Genomic DNA, 21,551 nt, shown 5'->3' on the forward strand with positions numbered 1-21,551 from the left:
ATGCTTGTTGGTGTGGGGAAACACCTCTACACACTTGGTGACCGGAAGAGAAGTGTCCTGTGTGAGTGTCAAGGAGACTCACAGGGAAGAAACACACAAGAAGGAGGTATTGGGTTTTTCCTACACTGGTGGAAAACTGGGTAGGTTTTTCCTTTACAGTGGAGAATGAAATGGAAGGGTGGACTGTTTCCCTTTTCCTCTGACAAAAGCAAAATAACATTTTCTAGCGCCCTTCCCAGGTAGGTATAGCCATGGGAGTAAGGGTCAGGTGCGCAGCCTGTCCCAGAAAAATCTCCTGAATGATCGCAAGTGTCTCACTTCCTCCATTCAGTCTAAAAGTCCACACGAGAGCCACACTGGAAGCCTGGTGTTGAAGGCGGTAGAGCAGCTCTTAGCTCAGGAGTCCTTAGCAGATTCCTTTTCCTATTCCCTGTCCTGGACTTGCCGCAACTGATATACTGCTTGTGTGTGAGAAATAAACTTCCATTGTGCTGAGTTTTGGAGGCATTTCCACCCTATTTCTGTTTCTTAAATTGATATTCATGTTATCACTTCTGTTTTGTTAGGTTTTAATTTTTTGTAGTTGAAAATAAGCCATCTTGAATCAGTAATCTCCAAACAAAGAAAACAATACTTTGCCATCAACCTGTTTTGCACTGCTTCTTAGTAACCAATGTTTCCTTCAATTCTTATAAACAAGGAGAAATATATTGTGATATTTTGACATTGTGGGTTACCAGTCATTGCCATTAAGAGCATATTGTAACAATATGATGCTAAAATAACTGGCCAGGTAAAAATATTAAAAAATTTTTAATCGAAATACACAGTGTAAGAGATTTATCTGTGTTAAAAACTGAAGTTTGTGTAAAACGTAATTTTGCAATAATAATCTTTAAATTTGGATGAGAAACAATGATACATATGTTAGCAAGATTTGAAGACCGATCTCTGATGATTATTTTGAAAGTAAGTTAGTTTTTAAAACCATTAAATTTGCAAAAGAAAAAAAGAATTCATTTTTATGTCCCAACTATTAGAATTTTTATTCGGATCCAAATTTAGTCCAGGAGATTGCCATTTAATTAATTTAATGAACACTTCTCCTGTGAGTGATGGGAGAGCTCTTGGGTTAACAAAGAGATTCTACACTACCTCGTGACTGACTGAATCAATTAAATTATCTCTTCTGGTAGGGGGTTAGTTTTTGACATACAGAGATTAACCAAGAAGTGAATTTATTTTTATCAGTAATTCAAGGCTAAGTCAATACCAACAATTAGATCTTTTAAAAATTATTTTTGTCTTACTGATTAAAAAAACATTGTCAGGACAAAATTTCCACATAAACCACAAAAATAACCTTCTGGAAGGAGCATGCAAAACACCTTTTTGCTATGTAATGCAAGAAGAAAAGTCAGGTAAGGGAATTCTCCTTAGAAACTTCATGATAGCTGCCATTCTCACATCCCGTTTTGAAGGATTTCTTAAATGTAAATAGTCTTGTACTTTACACTGTGCTTTGCCAGTGCTCACTGGTCTGGGCAGGCAAGTGCACTCTGACAAGTGAACAAAGAGTCTGAATTACCCAGTGACTGATTGAACTAATTAAATAATCTCTCTTGGGGGCAAGGGTTAAATTTTGACCTAGAGATTTAACAGGAAGGGAATTAATGCAGACTCCAAGAAACCAACACAGAAAGGGCAGAAAATTGAAGGTGTGAGACCTCAGAAGCCATAGGTAAGCAAAAACCACAAAGTGGAGCAATAGAAGGGAGAGTGGATGGGCACTGAAAGAAACAGTAAACATAAAAGCTGCAACAGAAGTAGCTGAATCTCTGTTGTGGGAACCATAGAGCCCTCAGCATCGGTCACCTGCTGGTGAAGTGAGGTATGGTTTCTAGGTGGCTAGAACTGTAATGCAACCTAAGTAGAATTATTCAACTTCATTGTATATAAAGCTCTGCAGCCACTGAGACTTTTTATCGTTCCTTCTTCCTTCTGACTTTAAACCAACCCTCCATTAACTGAAATAATGAGGGCATCTCTTAATGGAAACAGCTGACAATGCTAACTCAAATGGCAAAAAAAGTTTTTCTGAATGGTCATTTTTTCATTTCTAGAGAAAGATTTTAATTATATTCTTTAATTATTGATGATAACAAGTCAGAATATTTGCACTGTTTTAATTATTATTATTATGACTCTATCTTGTGAAAAATTGTATTTTTCTTTTATAGGTGAGATATAGAGATACAGAAGGGTAGAGTGCCCTGCCCAAATCCTCATGACAGTTAAGTCGAGGGGTGCATGCACGAATACAGGTGCACATGATTATTTACAAAAGTGAGAATTTACCCCACAAGTTGTTCTAAATTACTATTTATATTAATAATGGTCTATGAGTATTCTTCTATGTAAGTACACACATTTCTTCGTCAGTCTTGCTAACTGCTGAATTAATAGCTGATCATTATTGTTAGAGGAAATAAAGGAAACTTAATAGAGTGAGATTCCAAGTGAATGAGGCTTGGTATTATTGCCTGTCTAATGTCATGATGGTATCCATCTGCCTTCTATCATGTGGAAGAAGAAGAAAAGCCTGGATGGTATATGGTAAGTCTGTAAATCTGGAATTCTGAAGCTGCTTTTTAATGGATCTTTTCTCTGAGAATTGTGAGGCCATGGCAGGTGCTGAGAGTGTGTGGTGCTATTGTGGGCTTTGAGTTAAGGAGAATGGAGAATGTCTGAAAAAGTCATTGTCGAGACTGGGAGGAGAGATCTGTTTGACGTGGCAAATATGGAAATTCAGCTGGATGCTGCTAGAGGTTTCAACAATCAGATCAAATATTCCCAGTCCAGATATCTGTCTGAAGAAATAACCAGAGGGTTTCTTTACTTAAGCGTCTTTAAAGATAGCACAGAATTTATTTAGCATGTTTGAGTCAACATTAAGAAATACAGAATACATAAATGCAATGAGATGGCAAATTTACTACATTTACTATTCAGAAGTGCTCAGAAAATAGACTTTCTTTTCTATGATCAAACTAACCTTTCCCTTTAAAAACTCTATGTTCATTGCTGGGGAGAGTAAGAGAAACACATTTAAACTTGCCAATTAATGGTATCAGAGTCTTGAATGTAACTAATCTAATCGACATGGCTGCTTACTTCAGATAATTCCTAGTTGTGCTCTCTCACATCGTTGCCCCTCATCTCTTCTCCACCTCCTCCTTTCTAAGCTGTTGTCCAGGTATATAGGTGATCTTCATGGCAGTTACAGATATGGTTCGGTCACCAAATTGATAGTAGCTAGGATATGTGAGTGGCCTCAACTGGTCTTTTGGATCATTGTTCTGGCACCCACAACTGAAGTCTTTGATCTTTTTTTCTATTGAAAAATCTCTGTGTACTGCTAAAACCAGGTTTCTGTTAGTTCACCCTCTTCTCAGCACTCATTGAGGTACACGTGAATTGTTGGAAACACCACATGTACACTGCTAGCAGGGGGTTCCTGTGCCTTGGGTTAATCTACCCGAGACATTGCCTCTGGGATCCTTCTCCCTCAGTGATGAGTGAGTGACCCCGTGTGAATGCAACCTCCCCCAGAGTCCTGCAGCCCCCCTCGAGCAAGACCAGAGGAAGTCAGCCACCAGCTTGCCATGCTCAGGATCCTCCCTGCCTGCTCTGATGTTTCCTAGTTCTTATTGGCAATAAGTCGGGAGGGATGAGGTCCTCAAATAAAGTTGTAAGATCCCCAGAACTTTTCCCTGAGGTCCATTTTCCATAAATGTAACCCAACCATACATGTTATGTCATAAAACATAAAGATTGCATGAAATGCTAGAATAATGAACTTGCAGCACTTCTTCAGTGAGAAGCAGGTGAAAATATCTAGTTCTGTAAAAATGTTTAGAAACCAGCATCTTTTATGGCTGGCTCTGGATTTTCCTTCTTCCGCCTTCTGTTATTTCTATTTTTTGTCTCACAGTTTTTGGCCCAGTGCTTGAATTTACCATCATTATCTTTATTTCCAGCCTGTACTTTAATTCAGAATCTTAGTACCGTCTTGCAAGGGAGGATGTCCCATCCAGCATGTTGTTCAACATGCTGAGTGTCTGCGTCAATTGTTAGCACAAGAGTGGCTGCAGAACATTTCAGGTCCTCTTTTGATCTTGCCTTCTAATTTGAGAACTCCACTTGCATATCTGAATACATCTTCTTCAAATACAAATATTCTGTATTCTATGATGATTTTAAGCGACACTAGGCTAGAGATTGTTCTTGACTGGCTTAAACTCACAGTAGAATTTCCCGTTAATTGAATACTGGACGACATGACATTTGTTGTGCATTATCTTGAAACCATGGTTAGAACAGTTTAGGATAGATTCTTATCTAACCATTTCAGTCTGTCCTGAATATTTGTCACCATATTTGCCTGCTCAGCATCTATCCCTGCTTCCTATTTGTGTGAATGTTGGTATGAGACATGAATCCAAGACACTCACTGAGGAAGGCCCCTTATGCCCTGTGTCCACCACTTGACAGCTACAGCATGTGCATGTAACCTGGGACCCTGAATCTGGCCTGAGTAAAAGAAAGAAACACAGAGAGCAAAAATGCATTCGCAGTGGCCAGCCTCAGCAGTGTGGCGTCCGACAGTTGTGCTCAGTTGTAGCAGTTGTGGATTACTGACAAATCCTGATTTTTAGCTTTAGATTTTCTTCCTTTAAATCTTACTCTGGACAAAGAAGCATTAAGTTCTTTTGCACAGATTCTTCTCCACATATATTCTGAGGATCACACTTTCTACTTTGTTCAGTCTGCAAAGTTAACTACTATGTTTCTTTTTTCCAGGTTTTAAACTTGTCTGTTCTTTTTTTTTTTTCTTTTAAAAGTTCAACCTTTAAAAACTTTGTTATCGTGTTGGTATGGTTTGAGGAGACTAAGATTCGAATATGTGTCTAAGCAGTCATGTTTAACCTGCTGTCTGATTAATTTAATGTGCAATTACTGTTTCTCTGAATTTTATACTCCTGTCACTGGTAACATAAACACTTAATAACAACCAGTATCATTAATGAATATTTACTATAAATTATAAAAGTCAAGCAAAGTCCTAAAAAAGTACTAAAAATTAGGTTAACTTCTAATGAGGACAAACATAATATTCTGAAATTCATTTAACAATATTTAACTTTTGAAAGCAAAAATCCATTGCTTTGCTTTCATTTTATTTCTTACAAATGTCTTTATATTTTAACTGGAAAATCTTAATTGATTCAATGCATTTGTTTAAAAATGAACTTAAGAAAGCCACAGATTGTGTATTATAAAAGACACAATTTCTGAGGTTGATTATTGTTTTGAACTATTTAGTGAAATCAATAATATCTATACTAATATATATATGTAAAATTTAAAGATTTAACTCAGTATTGCCCTGGGAGTATTATTCTGGAAACATATAATTCAGACATTTAAAGTTTACAATTCAATGGCTTTTTAATATATGCACAGTCATGCAGTCATCATCACAATAAATTTTAGAACGTTTTTATTACCACCCCCCACCCGCCCAAAAGAGTAGAAAACTAACAAGATGGATATTGAGTTGCTCAGGCCTGTACTTCTATCTAAACTGATCTTATGACTAACCTGCTCCCTTCCCTGTGCATCCTTTTCTTAGAATAACCTATCCTTTTACCCTAGAGGTCTTGAAAGGTCATGGACTGAACCTCCAGAAAATGAGAGGACTGTCCTAAATTTCTCCATAACAACAACAAGCTTTTACCAAGAAGAAAGGCATGTAGCCCTGCTCACACCCTGGTTGTTATCACCCTCCTGTTGCCGTTTTTCTATAAAATCCCAGGACTCCAACCCCAAGGCGGCTCACAGTCTTTAAGGCATTAGCCTGCCTTGACTCCCTTTGCCTGGCAAAGCAATACGCTGTTCTTTTCTACCCTCCCAAAACTCTGCCTCCAAATCTCAATTCAGCTATGGGAGTACAGAGGCCAGTTTTCCAGCGACAACTCCCCGAATCTCCTACCCATTAGCAATCATTTCTCACATCTCCCAACATCTCCAGCCCTAGGCAATAGGGCTCAATAATAGGCCTCCTGTCTCAATATGTTTACATATATGGCCACTTCATATACATGGATTCACACAGTGTCATCTCTTGTGACTGGCTGCTTTCACCTAGCATGTTTTCAAGGTTCATTCATGATGTAGCATGCATCAATACTTTATCACTTTTTATCAATAAATACTATTCTATTGCATGAATATAGATCCATTTTATTTATCCATTTATCAGTTGATGTTATGCTATGTTTTTATTTTCATTTATTCTGAAATATTATCTAATTTTATATTTTAAGATTAATTTCTAATATATGAGAAGTTGGGGTGAGGGATATTGGGACCTTACTTTTCTTGGCCTATGGGAACTGGGATAGAGTCTCTGCCCCATGACTGAGCGCCAGGTGGAAGAATGGAGCCTGAGACATCTTGGCCAAACCACCTGGAATTTAGCCTCTGAGAAACAGAGCATAGGAAGATGAGAATTCTGGCAACTGCTTTTTCTGGTGAGATACTAGCCTCTGGAAGCGAGCTGAGAAAAGAAGGAGCCTTGTATTCTTGTCACATCTCCCAAAGTGGAGATTCTGTCAGAGGGGGAAGGTCATAGTTCAAGTTTGATGGACTAGTTGTCTTACTAGACTTAGTAGATTTTCATGATTAAAACATTTCTTCAGTTGCTCTATTCTCTTGTGACAATTTTCAGAGATTTTTGAATGGCTGTTTCTGTTGTTTTTAGTTTTAAGTAATTGTTACCAGTTAATGGGAAGCAGGTCTGCAAATCTATTCTGCTGCCATTCTCAAGTAAATCTTTCTAGAAATATTTATTTTGAGGTTAAAACTTGAAAATACTTTCTTTCATATGATTGGACTTGCCTAAGATAATTAGAATGACATCATCCTTCATTTAAATTTCTGCCATGTATGCTTGGAAGTGTAGTAAATTTAATGCCCAAACATAAAAGTATTTCTTGTTCTTATAATATATTAAATGTGGTTGAATTATCCTTTTAGGATTTAGATTTGCTGTCTATTTCTAGTTTGACACTGTTACTGAAAATCTTTTTATTTTTTTTAAAGACATGCATCAATTCTAGCTATCTGTGGAGGGCTGGTTTGCCTGGAAAAAATATTTTCTGGTATTAATTTCCAAAATAGATATACTTCCTTCTGTGATTTAGATTTTTCTCTCATGTCTCGGTTTAATGGCCCTATTGTGTGAAAGCCTTTTAGAGGCGTATCAGATTATTCTCTCTGTTTCACATCATTCTAATTCTGAGGAAGAGAAGCTGCATTTTCTGTCAGTAAATTTCCAGAAAAATGTAACTCAGGAGTTTCTAGGATAAATGTTTATCATTCTGTTTCTTTTTCTATAAAATGGAGGTAATTGTTCATTGTTGTTTTGAGGATTAAGTTAATACATGCAAAATACATGAAAGAAGCGCCTGGCATATCGTATGCACTCAGTAAATGTCAGTTTTGCTACTATTATTGTTGTTGCTATTCTTTGGAACTAAGATAACTTGGCAGTGAAACACAGGTTTTCCAACAAAACATTTTTATTGGTATGAATTTTGATTTTAAAACATGAGGAGAGCTTCATTTTCTTTTTACTCTAAACATTAGTAAGTTTCCTGAGAGAACAGAGATGTAAAATTAGCATTGGCTCATATTCATTCCTTCACAAAGAACAATTTTTTGATATCTCCCTCTGATTTAAAAGCTCCCTTAAATTCTAAGCAATGTAGTTATTTCTTTGATTCTGTTTCACATCATGAGGCCATCGTTTGAGACTGCCATTGCTTAGCTTTGCAGCCGAGTATAGTTTCTTTTTGAATGCCACTTCATCCATGTTTCTAATCTGTTTTCTATACTGGTCTCTTTGAGATTAAACAATCTTAAATCAAAAGCCTTATTTATTTGAGCTTATAGAATAGGCTGAAATTATTTAAGAATTGGAAGCTTCTTTTGTACTTAGCATCTGGAACAAATTTTCAGAAAAAGAACTCTTGAGTACAAAGGGACAACACAAACATCAAATACGTCAATGAATTTTGCTTATACTTAACTTTGATACTGAATTTGTAACAGTTTACTATACAGAGTATAATATTGGTATTTTTGTTTCTAAAGAAATGACTTGATATGGGATCAAGATCATTTGTACAAATTGTATTATAATATTGAAATTATTGTTAATTGAAGTTGTTATTTTTCACCAGATAGTTTAATGAGATGTCGGAAAAAACATCTTCCAGTCTAATAGAATATAAAAATAATAATAACTTAAATTATTCTGATAGTTTTTATTGTGTCCCATATAAGGATTCTCCCTGGTCCTAATATTTAAAGTTTTTCACTGTTTACGATGTTTCCAGCCCATTCTCTCCTCCCATTCTGAGTTAAGTACAGAAATGTTTGACTAAAAAATAACTTCTTCAACTCTGTTCTCAGTTTTAATTTTTCATATCTTTTGTTTCATTTTCTCTGGAATTAAATCGATTTTTCATTATCCTTTTAAGAAGATGCCATTTAACTTTTTTCCTTTGAAATCTTACTCTACCAAATCATTTCTGCTCCTAGTAGAATTGTGAAAATGGCTATTCTTAGTGTACTGCAATCTGATCACTTAAGCATATGGTTTTAGGATACTGGTTTATTTTCAGAGGTCAGTTATTCCGTATATCATTGTGCACTTACTACTTTTTCCAGAAAAAGAACATATATTGACCTAAAAGACATTTTGTCTAAAAGAAATCCTGCTTCCACTTTAGGTTTTGATATTTTAGAGGAATTACCTTGAACATTTGTAATCCTTTTAAAATAGTAGGCCTATTCGTTAGTTTGTGAACTGATTGTTACTATTCTTGGAGATACAGAGCTTACAGCAAATGTGAATTGATTATTTCACTAATATTTTGGGGGGAGAGAGAGATTTTCTATACAGGATACAGTGTGTATAATTCCATTCTGGAATAAGCTATTTATTTTCTTACAGACTAGGAACAGTCTGCAGATTGACACTAGTTTGCAGCCCCATTTTGAGTAGCACTGCTGTTGAGGATTTTAACATTCCCTTTAAACCTACAAAATGAAGAAAAAGTTTGTATTGCTAATATCTACAGAAAAAAATAAATTTTCTCATTTTCACCCAAGAATGAAGAATGCTTTCTTATGGGAAGTCAGGGACATCTAAGTTTCATATGCATGCATCAAATATTGGTCTATTAATTCTCTTCTTTTCTTGGGCATGCTTTGGTGTTCTTAAAATGATAGAATATGTTGATTTTATCAACTATAAATGTTTTGATTATAAACTGTGCTTTTCATTCAGAAAAGTAAACATGACTTTATGGTTTAGAAATTGTATCAGTCAGGGTACAGCCAGGAAATTAGAAATATGCTACCTATTTCAAGCAAAGAGAATATGAAATAAGGAATTGGTTACAAAAAGTTAGAAAGACACTAACTAGGAAAGGAAGACGTGCCAGCAAAACAGAAAGGAACGCATGTTACCCTGAATTCAGAAAGCTACTAATGCCTTTGGATTATAATCCATGAACCAGTGCCTACTGCCACCTGCTGGAGGGAGGGCAGCTGTGCTGCTGTTTGAGCTAGAAGCTTCATTGTTCCAGCCGTCAAATTACCGACCAGGGCCTTACATTGACAGACAGTCAGAAAGCAAGCTGAAGGGAGTCTGGGAAATGCAGCTTGCAGTCTCCCAGCTCTAACAGTTTGGAGTTGAGCATAAAAAGATGAGCGTAGAACAGATACAATAGATATAACCAGCTCAGTCTACCCCCTTGTCCATTTTCATCCACTCATATACTTCTACACAATTTAAAACCATTCAATATCTATCCATTCCTATATTTAATCTTTATATATAAGAGTAAAAGTGTCACTTTCTGCCTCACAGGTTACAAACTATTCTTGGTAAAAACAAATATTCTCCCACCTTCCCAAAAGGGACAGAAACTAAGATCCATCATTAATTTTATCCATCTCCTAGTAATGTTATTCCCTCTTATAGTTCTGTCATCATTTCACTGAGATATTCATTAACATAAATAATAATTACATTTGGTAGTGAAACTTCACCACCACCCTAGCTCTTTATAGGGAAAGGAGAGGAAGGGAAGAAAAATGGTTATATAACAATAAATAAATCAAATATGCAGAGCTATTAAAATCTTTGTATCTGTAACTGGTCATAAGACCTCCTCAGTAGTTTTGCATAATTTTCTTCTTCCACTGCTAGTCCTGCATTTATTGGCTGGCTCAGTCTACCATTCTGGACATGGAAGTAAAAAGAGTTACCACAAGGAATCTTCTTAGTTCTCCATGTCTTTGCATCTCAATTTTTCCTATATAGTGTTTATTAGTCACTCCAGTCAGTGTAGTATCCCCATAGTTTGTCTATTAGTTTCATGTCAGAAGAATCTCAAATGACCAGATGGCATCTGAACTTACACATCAGGGGAACCATCGATGTGTCCCCTGCTGGAAGTATTCCTCCCTTGGAAACGGAAACATTTAAGCAATAGAGCTCGGTACTGAAAAATGGAAATGCTGTAGGATGAAAAGCAAAAAATTCGGAAAATGGATTATTATTGTAGTAGTGAGAGGAATAACTATAAGTTTCCCTGTTGATTCTTGAATATGTATATCCTGGCTACTGGAAAAACAGCATTATATTTTGTTCGACAATTCAAAGCAAATATGTTAAGACTGCATCCCAACTTCACAGGCTCCTGCCTCCTAACTGGCAATTCAACTAAATCTTTAATAGGTCATTCCATGATATTATCATGCCAACTGCTTCTGAGTGGTGGGACACATAGGAAATAAACTCAATGACTGCGAGTTCCTTGAATGGAAGCAATGTTGTGTGGACTGGTGATGATAAATAGGGCAGTCCTTAAATCCATGGAGAGTAGCACTAAAAGGTTTGTGAGGAAAAGTTACAAATCCGTATGCAAAATACACTTCTACTAATCCATTCATAATGAAGGGGCAGTGTAACCAAGCAGCCATCAAGTGACTGACTGGTCTGCCCAGGAAATGGTGCCATATCAGAGTCTCAGCTTTGGTGTTTCACGTTGGCAAGTTAGCACTCGGTGATTACAGTAACCAGATGAATCTTGGCAAGGTGAAGTAAAGGGCTCTCCCTACATTAATGCATTGAAAGATTCATTGCTGGGAAGTAGCAGCATCCTTGAGAAGCTCTGCTATCCTCTTAGGCAGGGAAAGAAAATGGGAAATGTTGCCATTGAAATGATGGATCCTGGAGTGGCAGAAGCCAAGGTGGGGAGTGGAGGTGGATCTTGATGGGAATGAGCACCGTCTGGTATGTCAGCTGCCTCAGATGAAGTGATTCCAGAAAGTGGGTCATCATTATAGTAACGGTCCCAGTTGAATCATGCCAACCTGTATTCACCATCTCTTGCAGTGTGGTGTTGCTAGTCCTCCCATGAGGACTGACAGTTTTATTTTTCATCTCCTTAAAAGTGGACTGGCATTATGTCTCTTTTTGTCAAATATAATGCAGCATAATTGGTCTTATGTTAGTTCACATCCTAGGCCTTAAGAATCCTTTCAGCTCTGCTCTCACTCTCTTGAGATACTGAGACCACCATGCTAACCCCATCTAGGATGAGAAAATACATGAAGAAGAGCCTCATTTCCTTAACTGGCCATCAGTGTCAACCTCTAGACATGTGAACGAGACCATCTGGACCCTTTAGCCTCAAGTGAGTCACTAATGCTTGCAGTTGCGTGAGTGATTCCTGTCAAGACCAGCCCAGATTGTTATCCCACTAAATCATGAGAACTCATAAATCATAGTAATTTTAAATTATTGATTTGGGGGAGTGTTATGAAGCAAAAGATAACCGAAGCATAAGGAAAATCTATTCTCCCCAAAAAAGGCAAAAGAGTCATAGGAGAGATTTAGGGATTCTCAGATGCTCAGTCACCAGAATCTCCCCAAATATTTACGTTTCTACTCAGAGGGTTCCACTGCTTTCCAGGTAATGCCCTAATTTTCACCAAAGACACCTAGCAAGAATGTGTGTTACACAAATGTCTTAACTCTGAAATCTTCAAAATTAACTTGAATGTCTCATTTTCCAGTTGTGTTAGCCCCATGTCTTCAGAAGACAAGAGATGAGAAGTTACTTGATTTTCTAACTGTGCCTTGAGCTTAAAGTTGAAGCCCTGAGGTTGATACTTCTTTCTGTGAGCTTACAATGGAAGTAAAAAAATGTCCAGCCTACCCATAGTGTAAAAGCCATGATTATTTATTTGATTTTCATGTTCAGCAGACACTTGGTCTCCCAAAGCCTTGCATCTGGTGACATCAGCTATCAGAAATGCACTAACACGTCTAGATTAGGATGTGGGAACCTAGACAAGTAGTGTCACAGCTGGAGCCGCTGCCCCTGGAAGTGCTAGAGCTGCAGGAGGACTGCAGCCTCGAGGTCACACCCTGACCCTGCGGCTGCTGCTGTGAGTCTGCGCTACACAGAGACCAGAAGCTGCATGTGTCTTCCTTTCCCCCAACCTCTGTTCACCCTGAAGTCCTTCCCATTGGTATTAGATAATAAGAAGCCACCTGGAAAGCCTCAGAAATACAAGGTCAGAATATAGAAGAAGTGGTTTGAGGTAAATAATCAGATGGACATGTTTTCCATGGATGAGATTTCTTTGCACTTCATCAAACTGTTTTTTCCTTAACCGTCAGTGTCATCCTGGGCAAAGCTAACCTCTCTAGAATTAGATTTTATCATCTCTTAATAAAGGAGTTGCACTAAAGGAGAATGACTTTCAGTTTACCTTTATCCTCTAAAAATAGCTGCTAATAAATATTGATATATCAGCTTAACTCCCTCAATCTAGTGAGTACTATCCATAGAATGAGATTGTGAGCCACAAATGCAATCCACATTTGTAATTTCAAGTTTTCTAGCAGCCACATTAAAAACAGTGAAAAACCAAACAGGTGAAAATTATTTTAGTAACATATTGAATTTAATTCAATATGTCTAAACATATTTAACACATATTAATCACATATTTCAACATGTGATCAATATGAGTACAGTTAATGATAACTTTAACAGACCTTTGCATACTAAGACTTCACAATCTACAATTTTGGACTAGCCATATTCCAAATGCCCAATAGTTGCTTATAGGCCATGGCTACCATATTGAACAATGCAAATCTACAAAATAGGTTTTTTTCCTAAGCTAGTAAAATAATATACTTTCTTACTTTTTCCATTTTCTATCTTATTATATCACCCTTTGTTGCTCATACCTACAAAGTACTTTTTATTTGTAAAATTTTTAAAAAAACTATTTAAATTAAATAAGCTATAAATAATACAAATATCAATGTTTAAAATTATTATACTGGGAAGTGTAAAAAGTAAAAATACCAACTTGTTAAAAGTATAATGAAGATTTCTAATATATTAAAAATATGAAGTAGAAATCAAAGCTTTCTAAAACAAAGTGATGGATAGAAAGAATAGCAAAAGCAAGTACAAACTTTGAAATCACATACTTGAATCTTAATTTCAACACTTCTAGCTCTGTTACCTTTGAAGAGCTAGCTTTTCTTCTCAGATTCCTCTGTAATATGGAAATAAAAGTGCCAATTTTAACAAGGTTGTTATGATGACTGACTGAAATATTGAATGCAAATCATGCAATCATTCTTTACAGAGGATTTCACATTAAAACTGTTTTTGAAAGAATTGAACTTTGAATTAGTAAAGAAGAGTAATACACACATGGAAAAACTAAAAGCTCATTTTGGCATAGTTGGTAGAGAGATGTACTGGAAAAATATTATAATATAGAGCTAAATACATAACCCGGTATACAAATTATTGCCACAAGCCATCATTTATGTATATTCTAATGTATATGTGTTATATATAAGTGGATATACATATATGAATGCTGATAGCAACAATTTATATATATACACATAATACATATTTACATATATACCTAGATGCATACCTTTATGTATACAGTCCATACACATACACACACACCTGTAAATATATGACTACCTTATTGGATACTGCAGGTACATACAGTCTGATTTGGAATCTTGACTTTGTCCACTTTACTTGCTCTGTACCCTTGGGCAAGTTTTTTAACTTACGTACTTTAGTTTGCTCACCAGTTAAATAAAAAGACAATAGTACCTACTCCACACAGTTGTCATGAAAACTAAATGAATCATGATATTTAAGGAGCTTAGAACAGTGCCTGGCATGTGTTAAGCCCTATATAAGACTTTGATGTTATTAATGAATAGTTTTTAGCAGGGAATTGATACATACCTGTGTTTAAGATGATCCCTGAAATATTTTGTGGAAAAAATTTGGAAGAATGTTGTAATATTTGGGTTGATGTGTCATGGCATGAAATATGATAGAAACCATAGAGATGGAGATAAATGTTTAGATTTGAGATCTATTTATGAGGCAGACTTGATAGGATTTGGTGATTGATTATATATATAGATGGTGAGAGAGAGGTGAGACAAAAGTGATACCAGGGTTTTTCATTTGAGCAAAAAGTGAGGAAGAGGAGGGGCAGGATGGATGAACATATAATTAGCTTCATTTTTATCAAGTGTTTGAGATTTCTGTGGATCATTAAGTGGAGATGTCTTGAGAGATACATTTTTAATTCTCTAGTATATCAGAGATGATTAAAGTCTTGAGAGTTAATAAAATGAGACTGGAAGGGTAAATAAGGAACTTAGAGGAAACAAGAACCCCATAAAATAATAATATGACTTTATACTGTATAGTTTATGAAGCATTTCATATATTTTATCTCCTTGAATTCTTATAGCTGTATTGGAAGCAAAGCACACTTTTTCACATTGTTCAAATGAGAGAAATGGGACTCAGGACTTAGGCTTCTTGCTAGTGGCAGCTCCAGAGCTTCTGCAGAGGAGTGCATTAGGAGGGGCACTCTGATTAGAAGATGAGAACAGAAGCTGGAGTTGAAGGTTATAATGATGAAAATATCAAAGATTGAGAAGTGATAGAGACTATCTATGATACAGTAAGATACCTTCACCCCCATCTTCCTTTGCACACCTACTAGCTATTTTGCAAGACCCCATAGATAAGTGATAAACTGAGGGGGTATTTGTTCAAAAAAGGTATAATTTTATGAGACAACTTATTTCAATAAACATTGACATTCATGCTCCAAACAATGTATTAAATTTTTTAAGAAAATTAAAATAATGAAATAATGTATCACTCTATAATTATGGGGAGACAATCTGAAATACATTTCATTATCCAATTATGAATTATGAAGAATGATCACATATTTGTACTCATATTTTTAGAAATAAAATGAATTCCAAACAGAACATACAGAACTTTTTAAAAGTAGGTTCACCCCCATTTTAAGAACACCTCAAGGCTAAAATCCAACTTACCTCTTACGAAGGAAATTACAAAAAGTTCACTTTGAATTGTGACCTATCACTAACCTTGTCATAAATTTCATGAAGCTCAACTGACAGGAACCACTACAAACTGAAACTCTTTTAGATGAGGTTCCCTGGGAAACAGCCTGTGGCAAAAATACATACTAATGCTTTAGTGGGAGGTATAACCTAGAACAGCAAGATTGAGGGGAAATGTAGTGGGGAAGGATGGAAACCAAATACAAGGTAGTGTGTTCCCAAGCTGGCCAGAGCTTCACAAAAAAGTGCAGCTGCTTTTCCAGAAGTCACATGGAGCCACTGTGCTATAAAGCAGTCCATCAGGGAAAGGAAGGGAGAGAAATGTATGTCAGTTTCTTCTCATCTCCATATTTTATCCAAGAGGCATTCATCTTATCCCCCAACTACATTTGAGATTTGTGTTGCTTGGTAGTTTTGGGCATCTACTACAGAAGCCAGCTTTCATGCCCTACACTGGGACAATCCATCATAACTCAGAGATAGTGAGAGAGACCATTCGTTTTTCTGCCCCCCCTGTTGGTTGGACTTCCTGCAGATCCCAGCCCTCACCTGAAGTGTGGATGAGAGCCAGCAGTGGTCAGAGCTAAGGCAATAGGGGCAGTAACCAGCAGGTCTCCAAGAAGCTGCCAGGACCCGGGTTGCTGATGGACTGAGTAAATCTGGGAGTGGCTCGACTGAGTCTGATATATGAAAGTAAATAGAAATTAAATAATTACAAATGTCGCAATTTAACAAACATCTCATTCACTTGCTATGTATGACATACGATGTTGGATTCTAGTAAAATCAAAGATTAATAAACCAACCCTTGACTTCAGGATGCAAACAGTCTTTTGAAAGTGATAGGCATCAAGCAACCGAGTACCAAGCATGATCAGAAGTCAGTAACCAAAATATCATTCTGGTTACAATGGTGGCAAAAAGAGAAGACTGTCTAGCTGTCAAAGAGGAGAAGGTGCCTAATATAACTCAAAACATGATTGTAAATTTATCCAGTTGAAAGTATGACAAGGACGACAAAGTATTCCAGTTCAGCTGTAGTCTCAGTCTTGTTATGTTTTAATTCTGGGCACCCAGGCACTGATTTATTCTCTTGAGGATTTGGTTCCATTATGTGTAAAATAGAAGTTTTAGGTTAGCATATATCTAAAGTCAATCTACACCCCAAATTCTAATTTCGTGTGTTTTAGAAATACTTCGTAATCTAGGATCTTGTGTTGCACCTACTACACTAAACCTCACATTTATATTTTCCCCACTTACTTTACCTTTGAAAATACTTTTAAAAAGAAAAATATTCTCTCTTCCATTCTTTCTCTTTCTTTTTTTAATGCTGCAATTCATCACTCTTTACCGTTACCATTCCTCGACTTGAGTCTTCAGTACTAAATCAGCTTTTCTGCCTTGGGCAGAGGATTTAGCATTTGCTTACCTGGCTTTTGATAAGTGTCTAGATGGGCTCCTAATACTCCTCAAATATACTCTACTTTCCTTTATTGTCTTGTTAGGTTTCTTTATAGATGATCTTTCACTCTTATTTCTTTCATCTTTTCAATTCTATTTTTAGGTATTGCACAGCTCTTCAGGAAAAAAGGCTTTATTTTCCCTTTGAGAAGTTGCTGCTTTGGTGATGATTTAGCTATACATTAGATTAGTGGTTGTTACAAACAATATGAAGATGGAGTAGCATCTATATAGGGTGAGGTAATGTGGAGTGATTTCCTGACAGTTTGAGTTATTTTTTATTGTCTCTCAAAGCTGAAAGACCAGGTCTTCAAATAGAGCTGCACATGACACCCATGGTGGTGGGAAGCCAACACAAACTTGCCACGCACGATATCTGGTTGTAAGGCTTTCATGTTTGGCAAGACTGGCGCATGTGCTTTCATAGCTTCAAGCACTATTGGGTGTGTGTAATCTATAAATGAGTTGCTTCTGAAGATCACAAAGTCACCCCAGCAATGAAATGTTTGACAAGTGAAGTATGAGAGCTTTTTTTAGATCACATTTGGTGAATTATTTCATAAAACTCACTCAGTGATTGGTTGGATTCCTCTCGACAGGAGAAAAATGAATACTGAGTTGTAAAGTGCTGGTTCTCTGAGCTTACTCTCTCAGAAGCTATTTACTTTTATAAGGCATTTAAGTATGAAAATTAGGAGTAGAGATCTGGAGTTTAGGGAAAAAAAAATTCCTGGTGATATTTCCTGCAATGTATCTAAATCAAGAAAATAGGATTACATACCTCATCACATCAGATATCTAGTTTCTGGAGTTAGATATTGCCAGATACAATGTATGGCCTAGCTGTATAGCAGGTTTTAATAAATATTGAGCAAATTTTGGTGCAGCCATTATGGAAAATAGTATTGAGGTTCCTCAAAAACACAGAAATAGAACCACCATATGATTCAGTAATTTTGCTTCTATGTATATATCCAAAGGAAATAAAAGTATCTCAAAAAGATATCTGTACTTCCAGGTTCATTGCAGCATTAGTCACAGTAGCCAAGATATGAAAATAAGCTAAGTGTCCTTCAGTGGTTGTTGTAGAAAATGTAATACGTATTTTTCAGCCATGATAAAAGAAGGAAATTCTACACTATGTAGTAACATGGATGAACTTGAGGACATTATGCTAAATGCACTAAGCCAGTCACAGAAAGACAAATACTGAGTGATTCCACTTATTTGAGGTAGCTAAAATAGTCAAAGTCTGGATCTTTGTGTAGCACAATCTCCCATTATCCTGGAAATTACCCTGGAAGTGCCTGCCTTTCAGGCTTCTTTTATACCCCTCTACCTGCTGTAAGAGCCACTCACAGCTGGTTTCATCAGTACCACCTGAACCCAGCAAGTAGCCTGAAAAAATGTTCAAAGAAGCAGCTAGATTACCTGGCGTCCATTACCCCTTTTGCTGGAAACCTGCTGCCTGGAACTATTTTGCAGTTCACAAAATCTCCATCCCCTATAAAAAACAAAAACCAAGAAAACGTTTAAGAAGTCCAGATTTTGGCTTTTGTTTTTTCCATTTTATTCTTCCTCCCTGGGCATCAGTAGCCTGCAAGGGCATTGCTGCTTGCATGCTTAAATGGATACAGCTCAAACTCTTACAGTGTGAGAGGGGCCCACCCATGTTGCCAACATGTTCGTATTAGACTAGTATCTTCTCTTCCCTTGTTTCCTCCCCCTCTCCTCGTAAATTCTAATCCCAGGTCTAATTAGGGTCCTAATTGAGCCCCATCTCTCTCAGATACGGAGCAACTGACATGTACATGGAATACCTTAGAACCAGAGATTCCCAAGTGTAGTCTCAGTCATGGCTTCTTACATCTTTCAGGTCACATAGACATCTTCTTGCTACATAAACATCCTCAATGGCAAAGCCTTCCAACGTTCTAACAAAGATTAGGTGGAAATATTCTTACCGTTACAAAAGAAAACAATGCTGGCAAGCTGGTATGAAGCATCCCCAAACTCACTTTGTAAATAGTAATTAATGCGTAGCTTTCTTGCCTTGACCAGGGGTCAATGCTATTTAAATACATGCATTATTTTAAGAAAACAGCTCAGGCCAATTCCACACTTGCTAAAATTAGCCTTCATAACACAAGGACATTACTCTATTTGTAGAGATACCACTGAACCAATGGTCAGAGGGAAATTTATTACTTTAAAAATATACATTTAAAAAAGGATAAAAATCAAATATTTAAATTTCAAAAACCTGCATATGGATGCTTACAGCAGCTTTATATGTAATTGCCCAAACTGGAAGCAACCAAATGTCCTTCAGTAGGTGAAGGGATAAATAAACTGTTACATCTAGACAATGGAATATTGTTCAGCATCTGGAAAAAAAAAAGTGATCTATTAAGACATGAAAGGACATGGAAGAACCTTAAATGCATATTACTAAGTGAAAAAAGCCAATCTGAAAAGGCTACGTAATGTATGATTCCAACTAAATGACATTCAGGAAAAGATAAAACTATGGAGACAGTGGTTGCCAGGGGCTGGGGAGTAAAGGGATGAATAGGTAGAGAACAGAGGATTTTTAGGGCATACTCTGTATGATATTATAATGATGGATACAAGTCTCCATACATTTGTCCAAACCCACAGGATGTATAGCACCAAAGTGAACCGTAAGATAAACTATGATTTGGGGTGATTGCGATGGGTCAGTGTGGGTGCATCACCTGTAACAAAGGTACCATTCCAGTGGCGGATACTGATAATAGAGAAGACTGCATGTGTGGGATGTCAGGTATATGGGAGATCTCTTTACTTTTGCCTCAATTTTCTATGTACCGAAAACTGCTTTTAAAATGTCTTAAATAATTATATATATAAATATCCATATATGGAAATATATAGATGTAAGTATAGATAAAATCAATTCTGGAAACTTTAAAAATAGTACACCACTATGATAATATGTCTAAATGCAAAAAAAAAAGGTTTTTGGCAATAAATTTGACAGTTTAAGAAAATCGACAAAATTCTTTGAAAAACACAACTTATCATAACTGACAAAAGAAAAAAATGTGAATGTACTTCTCTCTTGAAAAAAAAACAGAACATACAGGCCCAGAAGAAATAAGAAAACGGAAGGCCCAGATGATTATATTGGTGAATTCTTCCATATATTAAAAATAAAATGATATGAATGGTCTATATACTCTTACACAGAACAAAAAAAAATAGAGGGTATACTTTCAACTGTGTATAAGACTGCATACTTTTAAATAAAATCTATTAAGGGCATTAATAAGAAAGGAAAATTACTGGGTGATATTTCTTATGAACATAGACATGAACACATTTGGAAATCGAATCCTAAGATACATAAAAAGAATCCCCCATTATGATTAACTGGGGCTTATTCCAGTAATGCAAGTTTTGGTTAGTATCAGAAATCAATCAGTATCATTCATCATATTAACCAATTAATAGAATAAAAGTGTATAATGATGTCAATTGGTACAAAAAAGCATTTAATAGAAGTCAACAGACATTCATGATAAAAACTTTCTGCAAACTAAAAATAGATGGGAAGTTCCATAATCTGATAAAGGATATTGTATTTGTCAAGGTTCAACCATAGAAACAAAGCCAGTAAGACATATATATTTAGAGATTTACTGCAAAAAATGGCTTATGTGATTGTGGGGCCTGACTAGGCAAGTGTGAAATCTATGGACAAGTCATCAGGAAGGGCAGGCTAGAATTAGCTGGTATGAGCTGAAACCTCAGTTCACAAAGGACTTGTATCCATAATGTATATAGAACTCCTTCAAATAATTAAGAACAAATCATAAAAGCTAATACAGATGTTTCACAAAAGGAGATATACAAATAGCCAAAAGCACATGACAATAAGCTCACCTCAGCTAGTCAGCAGGGAAGTGAAAACTAAAAGCACAGCATAACACACAACCATCAGGGTGGCTCTAATAAAAAGCAAACAGACAGACAAAAATGGCAGGTACCTGGGACTGGGGAGCACGTGGAGCAGGCGGTCTTACTCTGCTCACAACAAGCCCCTTGGAAAACTCGGCAGCTACTAAGAGTGATTTTACACAGACTCCCTGTCACTCCCTGCCCTCCACAGTTCTACTCCTAGGTCTACACGTGGCAGAAATGCATACATATGAATACCAAAAAGTGTGTTAAGAATGTTTAGAACAGCACGATTGGTAATAACCCCAAACTGTAAACAATACAAATGTTTATCAGCGAGAGAGTGGACACAACATACATTATGGTATAATTATTCAATAAACTACTACACAACAATAAGAATTAAAGAATTTTGTTATACACAAAATGGATGAATTTCACAAATAATATTAAGCAAAAAAAAAGTTACACTTGTTGTAATTCCATTCATAAAAAATTCAAAAACTGGCAAGACTAATCTAGTAATCATACTTGAGGA

This window comes from Vicugna pacos, chromosome 6 (genome assembly GCF_048564905.1).
Source record: "Vicugna pacos chromosome 6, VicPac4, whole genome shotgun sequence".
NCBI lineage: Eukaryota > Metazoa > Chordata > Mammalia > Artiodactyla > Camelidae > Vicugna > Vicugna pacos.